General features: G+C 44.3%; 1 protein-coding gene across 9 annotated transcripts in view; it reads right to left on the minus strand.

Moving 5' to 3' along the window:
* SNX29 (sorting nexin 29) overlaps positions 1 to 20953 on the minus strand; it is an 819108-nt gene that overhangs the window by 457273 nt on the left and 340882 nt on the right. The gene's annotated exons all lie outside the window — the stretch shown is intronic.

Genomic DNA, 20953 nt, shown 5'->3' on the forward strand with positions numbered 1-20953 from the left:
AGATAGAGAGCAGAAAAATAGGAATGTCATGGGATCTGACAGCGGCCACGAAGGAGAAACATTTCGAGGCATTATCCCTGGCTTCCCTTCCAGACACAAAACTGACCTGGTCAGTATGAATCAGGGAGTGGAGCAGGGACATGAACCGCAAAGACAAGTAGATTATGATGTCTTGTCTTTAAATAAATAAATAGGGAGATAGCTACGGTAACAGCCTGCATCCTTATCTAGCTTGGATAGTGATATGCCCATGAGGGCCCGGGGAAGCAAGTCTGCTCCATCAGCGATAGCATTATAACAGGCCAACATAGGCGTTGCCAAAGCACTTAAAAAGAAGGGCTGTAAACCCGTCCGGTCACGGACTTTTGTTGTTTTTAAAACCCACAACAACAGATGGAAGTTCCTCAGTACCACAAGGCACCTTCAAAGCATTACACCTGTCAGGGAGCAACAAGCGCAAACTATGTTCACTCAAGTGCGCCCTATCTATCGTGGAAGAGGGAGAGAGAAAGGTCAGCGTACTTACCCGGGATGTGATACAGGGATTCATAATAGTTGTGAAACTCAGTAACAATTTGCTGCATGGTGTAGTCTCCCAAGAGTAGGTGATTTTAATGGAAGAACGTAGGCAGAAGACAATTTAGGAGGCAGAGGATGCAGATCCTGCAGTTTGGAGCACTTTACAGTGAAAAAGGGCAGCTTAATTCAATCCAAGGCTGTATTATAGGGGTTGTCCAGGGATGTACATTTTGTTAATATGGTTGGGGGCATTAAACATAAAAAATAAGTATGAACACAATTTTTAAACTAACACAAAAAAAAAAAAAAAAAAAAACTCACACTCACCTAACCAGATTCCCTGCAGCTGCTGTTCCATTGGCTCCCAGTTCCCTTGCGTAACTACATTTACCTGGTTTCGAGACAAAGCATTCCACCACGATCAGAAATTGGCTGAGTGGACATTTACTGCTGGGTTGACTTATATTTTATGTTTAATGCTTTCCCAGTCATATATAAATGTTCCCTTTTAAGGGCTCACTACTACTACTACTACTACTATTTTTCTCCTTATTATGGAAATTCTAATCTATAAGCACAATATGACAGCACAAAGAGTGATTATAGAGCCGTAGGTGTGAATCTGTGGGCAGTTGTACCGGCCCTGTTCATATTGTTAACTAAGGTACAAATTGTATAACAGTTAAGCTGTGTGCAGTATTATTTATGCCTTGTATAGTGGTATTACTGTAATACTTGCATTGGTATATTTAGTTTTGTTGGCAACAGGATGGTTATAAAATTTCTTCCATGAATACTAGTATTATTACATAAATGTGTCACTGTTATTTATTTAAATGTTTTTTTGTATTATTATTATCTATTGACTTTCCAAAAGCTTCAAGTACAGAAAGGGCTCATGCCTTTTTTCTCTCCAATTGATAACGTATAACACACACTGGCTACGTATATAAGAATTTCATATTTGCAACATGGCACAGTGAGATCAAGCATGACGAGAATAGACACATGTAATATCAAAGTAAAGAACAAAGCTTTAAATCCAGAGGAAATGTCATAGAGCAATAAAGCTACAAAAAAAAAACATAGTATAAGGATCTGGGCTCTAGCTAAGCTTAATGCAATGTTCAATAACTCCATTATTCACCCCCGAGTGCAGACAATCAACATCCTATTGCTATGTCGGATGAAATTCACAACCCGTGCTATGGATAAGGCTACAGGGGGCAGCATTGATATACCGTATTCCCATGTAAGCTCTGATTACTGATCACTAAAGTAATAAGCAATCTACTGTAAGAACACATGGAATCTTATGTTGATGATCACAATTATGTAGATCAAGCTCTCTACTACACAAGTTTGTTACCAGCTGAGATGAAAGAGGTTTTAAAAGATTATGTACATGGAAGTATAATAGTCACGCATATTTAGTGTTTCAACTTAGGGTAACCAAGGAGAGCATTTTTTGGTAGCACAGCTATGTCCACCTTTGCACTAATTTTTCTTTTTCTCCAAATAAAAACGAAAAATAAAGTAATTTTACAAGTACAGGGTGGGCCATTTATATGGATACACTTTAACAAAATGGGAATGGTTGGTGATATTAACTTCCTGTTTGTGGTACATTAGTATATGTGAGGGGGGAAACTTTTCAAGATGGGTGGTGACCATGGCAGCCATTTTGAAGTCAGCCATTTTGAATCCAACTTTTGTTTTTTCAATAGGAAGAGGGTCATGTGACACATCAAACTTATTGGGAATTTCACAAGAAAAACAATGATGTGCATGGTTTTAACTTAAAGGGTATCTCTCATCAAATAAACTTTTGATATATTTTAGATTAATGAATGATGAATAACTTTCCAATAGCATGTTAATGAAAAATATGCTTCTTTCTATTGTATTTTTCCCGATCAGTCCCGTCAGCAAGCATTTCTGACTCATGCTGGAGTCCTAAACACTCAGAGCTGCCAGCCTGCTTTGTTCACAGCCAAACAGGCTGTGAACAAAGCAGGCTGGCAGCTCTGAGTGTTCTCCTTTGTGAACAAAGCAGACTAGCAGCTCGTAGTGTTTAGGACTCCAGCATGAGTCTGAAATGCTTGCTGCCAGGACTGGTAGGGAGACCCCTAGTGGTCATTTATTCAAAGTGGAAAATTAAATAGAAAGTAGCATATTTTTTAATAACATGCAATTGTAAAGTTATTCTGCATACAATAATCTATAATATATCAAAAGTTTTTTTGATGAGAGGTACCCTTTAACTTTATCATTTCATAAGTTATTTACTTATTTATTTATTCTCCCACTCTTCACACACTGATAGCAACACTGCAGGAGAAATGCTAGCACAGGATTCCAGTATCCATAGTTTCAGGTGCTGCACATCTCGTATCTTCACAGCATAGACAATTGCCTTCAGATGACCCCAAAGATAAACGTCTAAGGGGGTCAGATCGGGAGACCTTGGGGGCCATTCAACTGGCCCATGATGACCAATCCACTTTCCAGGAAACTGTTCATCTAGGAATGCTCGGACCTGACACCCATAATGTGGTGGTTGTCACGATGCCGGCTGGCAGGAGGTGGATCCTCTGTGCCAGAGAGGGATTGGCGTGGACCGTGCTAGTGGACCGGTTCTAAGTCACTACTGGTTTTCACCAGAGCCCGCCGCAAAGCGGGATGGTCTTGCTGCGGCGGTAGTGACCAGGTCGTATCCACTAGCAACGGCTCAACCTCTCTGGCTGCTGAAGATAGGCGCGGTACAAGGGAGTAGACAGAAGCAAGGTCGGACGTAGCAGAAGGTCGGGGCAGGCAGCAAGGATCGTAGTCAGGGGCAACGGCAGGAGGTCTGGAACACAGGCTAGGAATACACAATGGAACGCTTTCACTGGCACAATGGCAACAAGATCCGGCGAGGGAGTGCAGGGGAAGTAAGGTATAAATAGGGAGTGCACAGGTGAACACACTAATTGGAACCACTGCGCCAATCAGCGGCGCAGTGGCCCTTTAAATCGCAGAGACCCGGCGCGCGCGCGCCCTAGGGAGCGGGGCCGCGCGCGCCGGGACAGGACAGACGGAGAGCGAGTCAGGTACGGGAGCCGGGGTGCGCATCGCGAGCGGGCGCCACCCGCATCGCGAATCGCATCCCGGCTGGAGACGGTATCGCAGCGCACCGGGTCAGTGGAGCTGACCGGAGCGCTGCGGTAGCGAGAGTGAAGCGAGCGCTCCGGGGAGGAGCGGGGACCCGGAGCGCTCGGCGTAACAGTACCCCCCCCCCTTGGGTCTCCCCCTCTTCTTAGAGCCTGGGAACCTGAGGAGCAGACTTTTGTCTAGGATGTTGTCCTCAGGTTCCCAGGATCTCTCTTCAGGTCCACAGCCCTCCCAATCCACCAAAAAGAACCTTTTTCCTCTGACCGTCTTGGAGGCCAGTATCTCTTTCACTGAGAAGACGTCAGAAGAACCGGAGACAGGAGTGGGAGAAACTAACTTGGGAGAGAAACGGTTGATGATGAGTGGTTTAAGAAGAGAGACATGAAAGGCATTAGGAATACGAAGAGAAGGAGGAAGAAGAAGTTTGTAAGAGACAGGATTAATTTGGCACAAGACTTTGAAAGGACCAAGATAGCGTGGTCCCAGTTTGTAACTGGGGACACGAAAGCGGACATATTTAGCGGAGAGCCATACCTTGTCTCCGGGAGCAAAAATGGGGGGAGCTCTTCTTTTTTTATCGGCAAACTTTTTCATGCGAGATGAAGCCTGTAAAAGAGAATTTTGGGTCTCTTTCCATATGGTGGAAAGATCACGAGTCACTTCATCTACAGCGGGCAAACCAGAGGGCAAGGGAGTAGGGAGGGGGGGAAGAGGGTGACGGCCGTACACCACGAAAAATGGGGATTTGGAGGAAGATTCAGAGACTCTGAAGTTATACGAGAATTCGGCCCATGGTAGAAGATCTGCCCAGTCATCCTGGCGGGAGGAAACAAAATGGCGTAAATAATCACCCAGGACCTGGTTAATTCTTTCCACTTGCCCATTGGATTGAGGGTGATATGCAGAGGAAAAGTTTAATTTAATCTTGAGTTGTTTACAGAGAGCCCTCCAGAATTTTGACACGAATTGGACGCCTCTATCCGAGACGATCTGCGTGGGCAAGCCGTGAAGACGAAAAATGTGTACAAAAAATTGTTTTGCCAACTGAGGCGCTGAAGGAAGACCAGGAAGAGGAATGAAATGTGCCATCTTGGAGAATCGATCAACGACCACCCAAACAACAGTGTTGCCACGGGATGGAGGTAAGTCATTAATAAAGTCCATACCAATCAGAGACCAAGGCTGTTCGGGGACAGGCAGAGGATGAAGAAGGCCAGCGGGCTTCTGGCGAGGAGTCTTATCCCGGGCACAGACAGTGCAGGCTCGCACAAAATCCACAACATCCGTCTCCAGAGTCGGCCACCAATAGAAACGAGAGATGAGTTGCACGGATTTCTTGATACCCGCATGACCTGCGAGATGGGAGGAGTGACCCCATTTGAGGATTCCGAGGCGTTGGCGTGGAGAAACGAAGGTCTTCCCTGGAGGAGTTTGCCTGATGGAGGCTGGAGAAGTGGAGATCAGGCAGTCAGGGGGAATGATGTGTTGCGGAGAGAGCTCTACTTCCGAGGCATCCGAGGAACGAGAGAGAGCATCGGCCCTAATGTTCTTATCGGCAGGCCGAAAGTGAATCTCAAAATTAAATCGGGCAAAGAACAGAGACCACCTGGCCTGGCGAGGATTCAGCCGTTGGGCAGACTGGAGATAGGAGAGGTTCTTGTGATCGGTGTAAATAATAACGGGAAATCTTGATCCCTCCAACAGATGCCTCCATTCCTCAAGTGCTAATTTAATGGCTAGAAGCTCTCGGTCCCCGATGGAGTAGTTCCTCTCAACCGGAGAGAAGGTCCTAGAAAAAAAAACACAAGTAACAGCATGCCCGGAAGAATTTTTTTGTAGAAGGACCGCTCCAGCTCCTACAGAGGAGGCATCAACCTCTAATAGGAAGGGTTTAGAAGGGTAAGGTCTGGAGAGCACGGGAGCCGAAGAAAAGGCAGACTTGAGCTGTTTAAAGGCGTCTTCCGCTTGAGGAGGCCATGACTTAGGATTGGCATTCTTTTTGGTTAAAGCCACAATAGGAGCCACAATGGTGGAAAAACGTGGAATAAATTGTCTGTAATAATTGGCGAACCCCAAAAAACGTTGGATAGCACGGAGTCCGGAGGGGCGTGGCCAATCTAAGACGGCAGAGAGTTTGTCTGGATCCATTTGTAGTCCCTGGCCAGAGACCAAGTATCCTAGGAAAGGAAGAGATTGACATTCAAACAGACATTTCTCCATTTTGGCATAAAGTTGATTGTCACGAAGTCTCTGAAGAACCATGCGGACATGCTGGCGGTGTTCTTCTAAGTTGGCAGAAAAAATCAGAATATCGTCCAGATACACAACAACACAGGAATATAAGAGATCACGAAAAATTTCATTAACAAAGTCTTGGAAGACGGCAGGGGCGTTGCACAGGCCAAAGGGCATGACCAGATACTCAAAGTGTCCATCTCTAGTGTTAAATGCCGTTTTCCATTCATCCCCCTCTCTGATGCGGATGAGATTATAGGCACCTCTTAAGTCCAGTTTGGTAAAGATGTGAGCACCTTGGAGGCGATCAAAGAGTTCAGAGATGAGAGGTAGGGGGTAGCGGTTTTTTACAGTGATTTTATTAAGACCGCGGTAGTCAATGCAAGGACGTAGGGAGCCATCTTTTTTGGACACAAAGAAAAATCCGGCTCCGGCAGGAGAGGAGGATTTGCGGATAAAGCCCTTCTTTAAATTTTCCTGGATATACTCAGACATAGCAAGAGTCTCTGGGACAGAGAGAGGATAAATTCTGCCCCGGGGTGGAGTAGTGCCCGGGAGGAGGTCAATAGGACAGTCATAAGGCCTGTGAGGAGGTAAAGTCTCAGCTTGTTTTTTGCAAAAAACATCCGCAAAGTCCATATAGGCCTTAGGGAGACCGGTTACAGGGGGAACCACAGGGTCACGGCAGGGAGTACTGGGAACCGGTTTAAGGCAGTCCTTGGAACAAGAGGGACCCCAACTCTTGATCTCCCCAGTGGACCAATCCAGGGTTGGGGAATGGTGTTGAAGCCAGGGTAGTCCAAGGAGAATTTCGGAAGTGCAATTGGAGAGGACCAAAAACTCAATTTTTTCGTGGTGAGGTCCAATGCACATTAGGAGGGGTTCTGTGCGGTAACGCACGGCACAGTCCAATCTTTCATTGTTAACGTAATTGATGTAGAGAGGTCTGGCGAGACTGGTCACTGGGATGTTGAACCTGTTGATGAGAGAGGCCAAAATAAAGTTTCCTGCAGATCCGGAGTCCAAGAAGGCCTTAGTGGAGTAGGAGAAGGTAGAGGCAGATATCCGCACAGGCACAGTAAGACGTGGAGAAGCGGAGTTGACTTCAAGGACTGTTTCACCTTTGTGCGGAGTCAGCGTACGTCTTTCCAGGCGGGGAGGACGGATAGGACAATCCTTCAGGAAGTGTTCGGTACTGGCACAGTACAGGCAGAGATTCTCCATGCGGCGTCGTGTCCTCTCTTGTGGTGTCAGGCTGTCACGATGCCGGCTGGCAGGAGGTGGATCCTCTGTGCCAGAGAGGGATTGGCGTGGACCGTGCTAGTGGACCGGTTCTAAGTCACTACTGGTTTTCACCAGAGCCCGCCGCAAAGCGGGATGGTCTTGCTGCGGCGGTAGTGACCAGGTCGTATCCACTAGCAACGGCTCAACCTCTCTGGCTGCTGAAGATAGGCGCGGTACAAGGGAGTAGACAGAAGCAAGGTCGGACGTAGCAGAAGGTCGGGGCAGGCAGCAAGGATCGTAGTCAGGGGCAACGGCAGGAGGTCTGGAACACAGGCTAGGAACACACAAGGAAACGCTTTCACTGGCACAATGGCAACAAGATCCGGCGAGGGAGTGAAGGGGAAGTGAGGTATAAATAGGGAGTGCACAGGTGAACACACTAATTGGAACCACTGCGCCAATCAGCGGCGCAGTGGCCCTTTAAATCGCAGAGACCCGGCGCGCGCGCGCCCTAGGGAGCGGGGCCGCGCGCGCCGGGACAGGACAGACGGAGAGCGAGTCAGGTACGGGAGCCGGGATGCGCATCGCGAGCGGGCGCCACCCGCATCGCGAATCGCATCCCGGCTGGAGACGGTATCGCAGCGCACCGGGTCAGTGGAGCTGCCCGGAGCGCTGCGGTAGTGAGAGTGAAGCGAGCGCTCCGGGGAGGAGCGGGGACCCGGAGCGCTCGGCGTAACACAGGCGAGACCGGTCAACTTGCATAGCCTCCACAGCGGGAGGCCCAGGAACGGATTGCAGAGGACCAGAGGAGAGAGGAGCCGGGGAGAAAAAACGCCTCGTGCGAACAAAGTCCATATCCTGGCGGAGCTCCTGACGCCTTTCGGAAAAACGCATGTCAATGCGAGTGGCAAGATGAATGAGTTCATGTAGATTAGCAGGGATTTCTCGTGCGGCCAGAACATCTTTAATGTTGCTGGATAGGCCTTTTTTAAAGGTCGCGCAGAGGGCCTCATTATTCCAGGATAGTTCTGAAGCAAGAGTACGGAATTGTACGGCGTACTCGCCAACGGAAGAATTACCCTGGACCAGGTTCAACAGGGCAGTCTCAGCAGAAGAGGCTCGGGCAGGTTCCTCAAAGACACTACGAAATTCCGAGAAGAAGGAGTGTACAGAGGCAGTGACAGGGTCATTGCGGTCCCAGAGCGGTGTGGCCCATGACAGAGCTTTTCCAGACAGAAGGCTGACTACGAAAGCCACCTTAGACCTTTCAGTAGGAAACTGGTCCGACATCATCTCCAAGTGCAGGGAACATTGTGAAAGAAAGCCACGGCAACACTTAGAGTCCCCATCAAATTTATCCGGCAAGGATAGTCGTAGGCCTGAGGCGGCCACTCGCTGCGGAGGAGGTGCAGGAGCTGGCGGAGGAGATGATTGCTGAAGCTGTGGTAGTAGCTGCTGTAGCATCACGGTCAGTTGAGACAGCTCGTGGCCTTGTTGCGCTATCTGTTGTGAGTGCTGGGCGACCACCGTAGTGAGGTCAGCGACATCTGGCAGAGGTACTTCAGCGGGATCCATGGCCGGATCTACTGTCACGATGCCGGCTGGCAGGAGGTGGATCCTCTGTGCCAGAGAGGGATTGGCGTGGACCGTGCTAGTGGACCGGTTCTAAGTCACTACTGGTTTTCACCAGAGCCCGCCGCAAAGCGGGATGGTCTTGCTGCGGCGGTAGTGACCAGGTCGTATCCACTAGCAACGGCTCAACCTCTCTGGCTGCTGAAGATAGGCGCGGTACAAGGGAGTAGACAGAAGCAAGGTCGGACGTAGCAGAAGGTCGGGGCAGGCAGCAAGGATCGTAGTCAGGGGCAACGGCAGGAGGTCTGGAACACAGGCTAGGAATACACAATGGAACGCTTTCACTGGCACAATGGCAACAAGATCCGGCGAGGGAGTGCAGGGGAAGTGAGGTATAAATAGGGAGTGCACAGGTGAACACACTAATTGGAACCACTGCGCCAATCAGCGGCGCAGTGGCCCTTTAAATCGCAGAGACCCGGCGCGCGCGCGCCCTAGGGAGCGGGGCCGCGCGCGCCGGGACAGGACAGACGGAGAGCGAGTCAGGTACGGGAGCCGGGGTGCGCATCGCAAGCGGGCGCCACCCGCATCGCGAATCGCATCCCGGCTGGAGACGGTATCGCAGCGCACCGGGTCAGTGGAGCTGACCGGAGCGCTGCGGTAGCGAGAGTGAAGCGAGCGCTCCGGGGAGGAGCGGGGACCCGGAGCGCTCGGCGTAACAGTTGTGCACCATCTTGCTGGAAAAACTCAGGGAACGTGCCAGCTTCAGTGCATAAAGAGGGAAACACATCATCATGTAGCAATTACGCATATTCAGTGGTCTACATGATGATGTGTTTCCCTCTTTATGCACTGAAGCTGGCATGTTCCTTGAGATTTTCCAGCAAGATGGTGCACCACCACATTATGGGTGTCAGGTCCGAGCATTCCTAGATGAACAGTTTCCTGGAAAGTGGATTTTTCATCATGGGCCAGTTGAATGGCCCCCAAGGTCTCCCAATCTGACCCCCTTAGACTTTTATCTTTGGGGTCATCTGAAGGCAATTGTCTATGCTGTGAAGATACGAGATGTGCAGCACCTGAAACTACGGATACTGGAAGCCTGTGCTAGCATTTCTCCTGTGGTGTTGCTATCAGTGTGTGAAGAGTGGAAGAAGAGGGTTGCATTGACAATCCAACACAATGGCCAGCACATTGAACACATTTTATAAGTGGTCAGAAACTTGTAAATAACTAATGAAAGAATAAAGTTAAATTAAAACCATGCACATCATTGTTTTTCTTGTGAAATTCCCAATAAGTTTGATGTGTCACATGACCCTCTTCTTATTGAAAAAACAAAAGTTGGATTCAAAATGGCCGACTTCAAAATGGCCGCCATGGTCACTACCCATCTTGAAAAGTTTCCCCCCTCACATATATTGTGCCACAAACAGGAAGTTAATATCACCAACCATTCCCATTTTATTAAGGTGTATCCATATAAATGGCCCACCCTGTATTACGGATTCTTTTTTTCTTTTTTGCAGGGCCAGGGCTCCGTACAGGACATTGCTTGGACCCTCTGTAATGAAAAACAATAGGCGATACTTTTTTTGTATGACAAGTCTCATACAAAAAAGTATCCCCTATAGTTTTACATTTCAGGGGGTCCAAGAGCTGGGCCCCCCCGCAATCTCCTGTACGGAGCCCTGGCTCTCCACTGGAGCGGCACATCACGATGCATGCCCAAAACGGGTGCCACCATGCCCCAATCCACATATCTCTATCGGAGAGCCGAAGATAGCTGAATAACTCTCCCATAGGGCTATATGGAGGGGGCGTAGCTGCCCCGCTTCGGGCAGGAGTCATCACGTGCCAGGGCTCCCTATAGGAGATCAGGAGATTGCGGGGGGCCTCAGTCGTTGGACCCCTGCAGATAGGGGATATGTTTTTTTGTATGACATATCACCTTTAATCTTTATTTTTAAGACAACACATCACCTTACATCTTTCTCTATTTTCAATCTCTCAATGTTATGCAATATTTAGAGAGATTCCATCAACTCCCCCATCTTTGGAATCTTTAAAAACTCCCATGCCTAAGAGCTATCTGCCCCTTCCAGGACTTCTATCGATTTCCATTGACCTTACAGCAATAATTTCATTATGGTGCAGATTATACAAAATAGTGACCTATCTTTTGATGAGACATTTTTTTTTATACCTAAAAATAACAATACTATTTGGGATTGACCATTCTGTTTGAATATCGATAACATCCCGAATAAGCTGTCTACATGTCATCTAGTAGTTATTTAGTCTAGGACAAATGTAGGACTAAATGACAAATATTACTGATTAATATATTACTATCGCTAATATCTGAAGTTATCAGCTGATCACTTGGATAATTCATTTAGAGACTTGATTGTACACTACAGTTCAGATAACCTATTTAGGTCAGTCAGATCAGTCAAGGTGATTAAATAATTGTTGGGGTCAAGGTGCCAAACAACATCTACATTTCACTAACCTAAACAAGCATGCCAATTCTCTGCAGATGGTGGGACAGAAGTGGATGCCACATTTCTCAGGGGTTAAAGGTGTTACCTCACACCACTGACAATTGTCACAAAGCCTGCTTTTCGATGCTGCAGCCCTTCCAGAGGAGTCCAGGTACCTTACTAGCAGACTAACTTTCAGCAAATTTTAACAAGCAGTAACCAATTCTCTTTAGCACCTGTGCTCATGTGAAAATCTGGTAAAATGAAAAGCCCCACTGCCAATCCTGCCTTTCATTCGATAAAAATTCAGGTCTGAAAACGGACTTACCAAAAGTCCCTAGCAAGCTAAGTTTTGACGGAGGTTTAACACTTCCCTGGTTTCTCCATATCTCACCCAACTTTGCTCAGATGGAATATAGGTTTCCTAAAACCAAGTTTTTACATATATAGGTACCTTAGAGAAATAGAGCAATCCCCGGCCATCATTCCTGCCACTGTTTCACGACATACACATATCTGTCTGTTTTCACTTGTGAGGTAAAAAGTAAAACTTTTTTTGGGACATTTAGGAAAGAATTAGGGTACGTTTAAAGCATGCTGCCTGGTAATGAACAATGCCACAGGCAGACGAGCAAGCAGGGAATCACTACAGCAACTGCTGTCTCGCTGACTGTGTAGGGGTCCGTTAACACATGAAAGATTTCTTGCAGAAATTTCTGCAACTCAAAAATAGTGTAATTTAGCTGAATTTATCTGAATAAGCAAAAATCAATAAATCACTTTTGAATACCATTTTTTTGCACACATAAGCAAAAACCAATAAATGACTTCAGAACACCACTTTGCAGCTAAGAAAAAAAATGTGCGATATACTTATGTGTGTTTATTACATTTTTTTACCTCTTTTTTCCCTAAGGGTATGTTCACACTGTGGAATCTCCGCACTCTCTCACTTCAGCAAGCGGATTTTCAGCGGCCGCCACCAAAAATACTTTGGTGATAGGACCGTGCGGCACTGCGCCGTCAGCATTGAAGGCTATTCAGTGCTCACAGACTTTCACGCAAAGAATTAACATGTTCTTTCTTTGTGCGGAACAATTTCAGCATTTCACAGAACAGGTTTCACAGAAGACCCATTCACACTGATGGTAACGTTCACTGTGCAGAATTCCACTTGCGGAATGTGCCAACTAATTTTTTGTTTTTTTTACTTCTCATTACAGATCCATGTATCCTGTGGATTACGTTAGATTTGGAGGAGTACGGTGACCAGTGTTTTATTGGTTTAATGTTAATAAAATGGTAAAATGAGGGCTTGTGGAGGAGTGCTTTTTTGGAATATTTTTTTTTTAAACGTGTTGTGTTTTTTTTATTTTTTTTATTTACTTGACAGGCTTAGTTGTGGAAGGCATCTTATAGACGGAATCCATTACTAAGCCGGGCTTAGCATTAGCCACAAAAACAGCTAACGCTAACCCCCAATTATTACCCCAGTACCCACTGTCCCTATTTTTTATTCTCAGCCAAATACCAACCAACCAGCCTGACATTATCAGGTTGGGCGAGGACCATTGTTACTGGCCCTCCCCAGCCTAAATAATGCCAGCCTGTTACTGCCTAGGCCCAGGAGGGCCATATTTGACACTCCGGGCCTGTTGGTACCGGTTCTTCCCGACACCCCTATCGCATTGGGTACCAGGGTAATAATTGGGGGATAGCACTAGCTGTTTTTGTGGCAAACGCTAAGTCCTGGCTTAGTAGTGGATTCTGTCTATAGGATGGCTTCCACTACTAAGCCTGTCAAGTAAATTAAAAAAGAAAACACAACACATTAAAAAAAAAAAAATTCCCCCAAAAAAACACTCCCCCACAAGCCCTCATTAACCATTTTACTAACATTAAAAAAAGAAAACGCTGGTCATTGATGTAGTCCACAGAGTCCACAGGATACAAGCATCGGAAATGAGAAGAAAAACACGAAAAATAGGTTAATACATCTATTGTAACCCGCTCGCACATCTCCCTCGCTGCACGACTACAACTCCCAGCATGCCCTTACAGTAAGGACATGCTGGGAGTTGTAGTCGTGCGGTGTGGGAGATGTGCAGGCAAGTGACAAGCTTGTCACCTGCCTACCGCTGCAGGACTAGAACTCCCAGCATGCCCTTACAGTAAGGACATGCTGGGAGTTGTAGTTGTGCAGCGGGGCGGGTAACAAGCAAGCCAGGGAAGCCAGCGGTAATGTGCTCCACTCCCTGGCCGGCGGTGATAAGAAATTCACTGTAATTTCATATTTCCCGCCTGGTCCTGTGACACGGGACCTGGCGGGTAATTTGAAATTACAGTAAACTCTGTGCCTGCACTGCACAACTACAACTCCCAGCATGTAAGGATATGCTGGGAGTTGTAGTCATGCAGCGCGGCAGATAACAAGCAAGCCAGGGAAGCCAGCGGTAATGCACTCCACTCCCTGACTGGCGGTGATAAGAAATTCACTGTAATTTCAGTAAACTCTGTGGCGCGGAAGCAAAAGGAGCCCAGGATGACATAACACTGCAGCCGGGCCGGAAGATGTGCAGGAGCCGTCCCTGCCATCCCTCACCGTGTACAGCAGTGCTGAGGGATGGTAGGGACAGCTCCTGCACATCTCCCAGCAGGTCTGCGGGAGTCCTGGACGGCTGCAGAGTGATGCCACTCCGGGTTCCTTTTAGCATATAACGGAGCCGCGGAGTTTCTATATCTACTGTTATATCAAATTTCCCACCTGATCCCGTGATTGGCTGCTCAGTCTCGGCCAATCACGGGACCCAGCAGGAAATGTGAAATGACATAGGAATAGAGATACTCATCGGCGTCGTTGTGGAGCCCGGACTGGCATCACTCTGCAGCCGCCCGGGCTCCATCTGATGCTATCCCCCCTACTATACTGCTTTACATCCCCCCCCTTGTCTCTCACTCACCCGTGCTGCAAATCTCCCGCCCGCTTCAAGACTAAAGCTTCCAGAATACCCTCAATGTAAGGGAATGCTGGGATTTGTAGTCTTGCAACAGTTAGCAGACAGATGGGAAATGTGCAGCGTGGGCAGGTGGGAGACAAGCGGGGGGGGGGACTATGAATCAGTGTCCCCATCATTAGAAGTGAGGGTAGAGGGAGAAAATATGATGGAGCCGGGGCGGCTGCATATTTACTGCTGGCAGCCATGATCACAAAATATAAAATTTTGCTCTCAAAAGCCGTTTTTTAAGCCAGGTCCGAGTTTTTGAGGGGTTGCGATTTTTTGTGCAACTTGATAAATCCCTGACCCCTGCATAGTGAAAAATGAAATTCACTTTGGTAAGCTCTTTTGTATCTTTTTGCCTACAGCCAAAAGTCACACAAAAATTTGCTTAGGTGCACATGCAACTTTTTGTGCGAAGCAAAAAAAGAGCTCTATATCCCTTGATACATGTCCCCTTGTATCTTAGTGGTTTTAGAACTGGAGTAGACATGTAAGAAATGTTACATGTTATTTATGTTTTGCATTAACTTGATGTCGGAGTACGCTGTTAAATAAATCATTTTTAATGGAAGTTGTATAGGTTCAGAACTGGTCGGTCTTAATTTTAGAAACAGTGCCCCCTTTGTTTATGGGCTGCATCTGTCAAGTGATTAGAAATCAGCTGCACTATTAGAAAATGCTGATTCTAAAATAAAGTCTAATCTCATATAACCCATTTAGAATATAGTTTGTAGAAAATGTCACTAAAATCAATTGACATATAATATATGTACTAGTCATTTCCCAAAGGTACATGTATAACACACCACGCTTTTGAATCAAAGTAAAAACATATATATGGGAATTTATCTGTAGGTATTCACTAGTTGACTACATTCAGGCCATTTAAGTCAATGGGACCCCAGCATCACATTTTGACAATTTGCGTAGACCAATTTGGTGTAGACCACAGAACCCTGCCTTAGCTGTCTTAATGAGGCTCCTATGAATGTAAAATATAAGTTGCTCATCTGTACCTATGCATGGCACATTTTTCAGAAAGCCATTTTATGAGAATAATAATACAAAAACATGACATAACCTACTGGAGGAACTGTTGCTGAATTAGCATGTAACATTTCAAGATCTACCTTCAGACACCGCCGAATGTGGATTATTCACAGATTTAACACTAATCATCTTGAAGCCTTAGTCAAGCAGCAGAACAAGATATACGAGATGGAACAATCCTCATTTCAAGCACAGGGGCCCATCTTAAGGCTGTGGGCAGATAGACTATTAAGGTTTTAGACACTTTTTATTAATTTAAATTGACATTTTTTTGTGCTAGACATTTTTCCCCTCTGAATTTAAGGGAGACTTCTGAGCCTGACACGTTTCAACCTACAAGTTATATGCTACAGATGACTACCTGAGAGAGAGCTGGAGATGATTAGGAACTATGCATGAGATTAGGAAAATGTGAATGATATTCTGGAACACTCAAAAAAAAAAGTCTACATTGTAGCATCTTTTTCTCCGCCGCTAAAAGAAAGTACATTCAGTGAGCTGACACCTGGTAAACGTGTTGTGTTACTTTATTTTATTGCAATAACTAGGGACACCATTTCAATACAGCGGAAAAACCCTGTGCATAAATAACTTCACACTTTTATGGGAAAGAACATTGGAAGTCTTAAATGTTTGTTAGGATTTATCTACAGTTATTTAGCTTCTTATCTAACATTGAAAACCATGAAACTTCACTGGATTCTGGTTTTGATGCCCTTTCTTGTTAAAAAAAAAAAAATACAGCAGAAATATGTGAAATAAAGAAATCTTTTTCACATGCTGAGGCAGAAACTTTTTTCATTTTTTTTTTCTATTGGGTAGAGGTGAATGATGCAGTTACTGCAAACTACTGCAAGCCCTATATATAGTGGAGACGCAGAACCCCTGACCACAGTATCTCATGAAAGCAGCTGTGAGAACTTTACCTTTAAAGACTGGGGCTGATGTGTAACATACAAATGCATCAGTGCATAGACATTATTGTAGAAAATGCATCAGGGCATAGACTTTATTTAAAAAAAAAATGCATCAGTGCATAGACATTATTGTAGAAAATGCATCAGGGCATAGACTTTATTTAAAAAAAAATGCATCAGTGCATCAGACTTGCAAAAAAAAGTTCCTCTGTTTCTTTATCACATTTTCATGCACCATTTTAGCTCATACAAGAGGCTTTTCCCAATCTAGAAAGGCTCTAGTATAAGCAGAAATGCAGCATGAACTTACATAAGGAATAAAGAGAAGAATTTTTCTGCAGTAAAGTCAGTGCTGTTGACATTTCTATGATAGGCATAAAGAAAGGCCTGATCCAATGCTGTGGGTAACACGTTTTCTATCTTTCTGGATGGTTAGGAACTGGAGGCAGCGCAGGAACCAGGAAGGTATGTGCGTTTTTGTTTTTTTATCACCCTCCCTCTAGCCAAAAATGTAAAATAAAAAAGTGTCTTCCTAAACAAACCCTTTAACCCCTTCATTTTTTGCACTTAGTTTTTTCCTCCCCAACTTCTAAAGAATCATGACACTTTCAATTTTCCACCTACAGACCTATATAAGGGCTTGTTTTTTTGCTACAGCAATTATAATTAGTAATTTGGACATCATTTCACCACAAAATCTACAGCGAAACCATAAAACAAAATTATTTGAGGGACAATATTGAAAAAAGAACAACAAAAACACCATTTTGTAATTTTTGGCGGCATCCGTTTTTATACAGTGCACTTTCCGGTAAAAATGACTCTTTATTCTGTAGGTCAATACGATTAAAATAATACCAACTTATATAGGTTTGATTTTGTTTTACTTCTGTTAAAAAATTAGAACTGTTTGCACAAAAATTAGCAGGTTTAAAATTGTCCTTTTCTGACCCCATTAAATTAAATTTATTTCCGTATATGGGGATGTGTCACTGCTTATTTTCATAGTTTTCATTATATTTTCATAGTTTGGACATTTACGAACATGGCGATAACACATATGTTTACATTTATTTTTTTACATATTTATTTTCTTTACTTTTTTCACACTATTTTTTAGTCCCCATAAGGGACTATTACATGCAATCTTTAGATTGCATACACTGTTCAATGCTATAGCATTAACACTGTTCCTCTCAGCTGATCGAGACACCATGGTTTTACCGCGGAGGTCCTGATCAGCTCCGCTGAGCTGCAGGGACTCTTACTTTCATTTTTGATGCTGTGATCAACCTTGATCGGGGTGTCAAAGAGGCTATCGGTGATGTCTGGCATTAGACACGGGTCTCAGCAGCTGACAGCCAACACGACCACTCCACTATGACACGTGCTCAGCTCCTGAGCCCGCATCATAGAAGGGGAGCAGGCACAGGGCATACAGGTATGCCCTGTCCCCTTCAGGAGTTTAACAATTTGTAATTATTTGATGAAACATTCCCTTTAAATGGGTGTTGTCATTTTACAAAACTTTTGACATGTCACAGAGTCACATGTCTTAACTTAGACCCCCACGGATCAGGAGAACAAGGAGTAATAGGCACAGAGTGGCGGGCAATGCTCCACGACTCTTAGCAATCTTTGTTCGCTGCTCCATTATAAGTCTATGGGGCAGTAAGCCAAAGACTGCTCAGACTGCGAGAGTAAAGCTGGCTACTGTGCGCTTATCCATGCTCATTCACCATTTGGTTTAGGTCTCAGCAAAGAGACCTCAACTTTGAGACACATCAAAGTAAGAGGTACATTTTAAAGCGTGCCTGTCATTTGCAAAAACACATTATACAATGTCAATAATAACATTATATGTATATTTGTAATATACATTGGTTAAAAAAATTGTATATTTTTGTTGAAAAAATGCTGTCTTGTCCCTGCAGCTATTGCCTGTGTGTCTTGGCTGGGACAAAATACAGGAAGTGTGGGCACGATAAGCAGGGCTCTTTGCAGGCTTTTGGGTTGCCAATTGGCCTGCTGTGTAAGCCTGGGGTGTGTCACAGAGAATCACTACATAGAGGTACACTTCCGGTATTTTGTCTCTGCACAGAGATGCACAGGCAATAGCTACAAGGACAAGGCAGCATTTTCTCATCCAAAAATAAACACAATTAGGGTAAATTGAATAATATCATGGTTACCATTAAAATAGGCCATATTTAAAATTACTAAATATCCTTTTCCATTAGTATTAAGATTTTAAGCCAATATCCTCTTCTAATGCTTTTAATGTGCATTCTCGCCTGTTAGATTTCGCTTAGGTTGAAGTAAATAATTGTGAGATCTTGTACTTTGCACTGTATTGTGTATACTCAATCCCGCCCAAAGGAAAAAAAATAATAATAAATGAAAAACAAACTTTTTTTTTCCAGGGGTCTCAGGAACCTAACTCTAACTCTTAGATAGTGTACACTTACACCTAGACATTTTACAAATATGTCACATTAATCATAATGGCTGTTTGATAAATTTGGTGCATTTTTTAGAATGTCTAATCTAAGTATAGACTAGGGCTGTGAAAAATGTGCGATTGCAATTATGGAGGTAAATATTGCAATATCGACATGTGATTGCGATATAATAAACAAATGGTGAAATTCCCCCATTTCATGTCCAATCCCCTTATTTTATTCTACGCAGTGCATTTTTTTGTGAAAATGACATTATCTTCTGCAGGTTCATATGATTACAGTGATACCCAATTTATATAGGTTCTATTTTCAAGTGGTGCTTGAAACTCAATTCTTATCACCAAGAGCTCTATATCATTGTAAGGTTTTGGTACCTACTATCCTTACCATAAGTTGTGTTGTTTTTCTTAAAGCTCTTGTCCTTTAAGGACTTTTTTCTATTTTATCTAGTATCATATATTATTGTTATGGCGAGTAAGTTTCTTGAAACATTAAATACAGATAACTGGTTGGAGGAAGCGAGGGACGTTTTCTCAGATAGGGAATTTATTCAGGTCAGTAAGGCTCTACCAACTATTAACACCATTTTTAAGGATCTTTACTTTGCTTATAAGGACCAAATCAAGTCCTGGTGGGAGTTGAAATCTCTTGAGAATTATATAGCTAACAATATTGTTCCACAAGGCCTAAGAATTGCTCTAGTACCTGCGGCAAGGGCCAAAACTCCTCAATTAATGAACCTCTGGGAGAAGGAAGCCACAGATTCCTCAATAAGATTTATGCGCCTTCTCCTTGAAGGAGAAAAAACTACTCTAGAAGTATCAACAAAAAAACTGAAGGACTTGATTACAACAGCTAACACACTGAGAAACGAACCCGAGTTTGCCAAAAAAGAAAACGAATTACAAAGCAATATTGAAAAATTCACCTATCTTCTGAAAGAAAGAAAGAATAAACAATTTAGAAAGGACTTGGCTGAATTTAAAGAAAATAAGGCATATACATTCATTGATCAGGAGTCCTATAGAGCCTCAGACACCGACGTTTCATCATCGGAAACAGAAAACTCAGACTCTAGTAGAACTAGAAAACCCTGGAATAGGTCCCCATATAAAACTAGACACGGAGGATCAAAATGGACCCCCAACACAAGGGGAAGAGGCCGAAAACCAAGGGGAAGAGGAAGAGATATGATGCCCTACATAAACCAAAACTATGGTTCTGGACAAAATCAAGGCCCCAACCCCTTCCCCTTGCCTTCACAATCTTCTGCATCCTCCAGTGCTGTTCCTTTTTTGGACAAAGCCATTCCAGGTCAGAATCAGCGAATGTAACATCAGACAACCAGATCATCAATTTGTCAAATCATGTTCTAACAAATCATGAAGTCACAGTCCTCAGACGAGGACTGTCTTTTGTCCCGACATCAAAACCTTCAGCTTTTGAATGGATCAAGGACATTCATCTATTTGGACGAAAGCTCAAGTGGAAGAAGTTTTTTAAATTACAAGATATACGCACATGCTCCAATTTGGGGATTGAGGTTGATGATTTGGAGGGAATCTCCAATTTGAGAGACTTACTCTCAGATAATGAAAAAAATCCTAGTGAGGGACCATTCACCAGTCTAAAAAATAAAAACACCAAATACCCACCGGTGGGTGAACAAGACAATATTGACATTTTTGTCGACACTGTCTGTTCAGAGATAGAAGCCATTGTCTCCAATTTTCATATTTCCGATTATAATTTATCCTATCATGAATATCAGGCACTGAAGAATCTCCAATCCGATTATTCCCTCATAATAAAACCTTCGGATAAAGGAGGCAATCTGGTCCTTATGAACAATCAGGACTACATAAAAATGTGCCTGAATGTTCTTGGAGATAACTCTACCTACATCAACCTGGAAATTAATCCAACATCTAACTTCCTGAGAAATTTACAAACTATTCTACTGGAAGCCAAGAACAACAATCTGATTGACGAAAAGGAGCTATCTTTTCTGCTACCGAAGCAGCCCCGCCTTGCTACATTCTATGGACTTCCTAAAGTCCATAAGGGCTTACATCCTTTGAAGTGCAGACCTATAGTGTCCGGAATTAACAATTTGACCCAAAATATCAGCATTTATTTAGACCAAATTCTACGTCCTTTTGTCACAAGCCTACCGTCCTATCTACGAGACACTACAGATTTACTTCTCAAATTGGAAGGGATAACTATTGAAGAACACTATTGGCTCTGTTCAATAGATGTAGAGTCTCTCTATAGTTCGATTTTACACTCTGCTGGGATTGAAGCAGTTCGTTTCTACCTGAAAAGTAGGAGTA

The sequence above is a fragment of the Hyla sarda genome, chromosome 8 (genome assembly GCF_029499605.1).
Source record: "Hyla sarda isolate aHylSar1 chromosome 8, aHylSar1.hap1, whole genome shotgun sequence".
Classification (NCBI taxonomy): Eukaryota; Metazoa; Chordata; class Amphibia; order Anura; family Hylidae; genus Hyla; species Hyla sarda.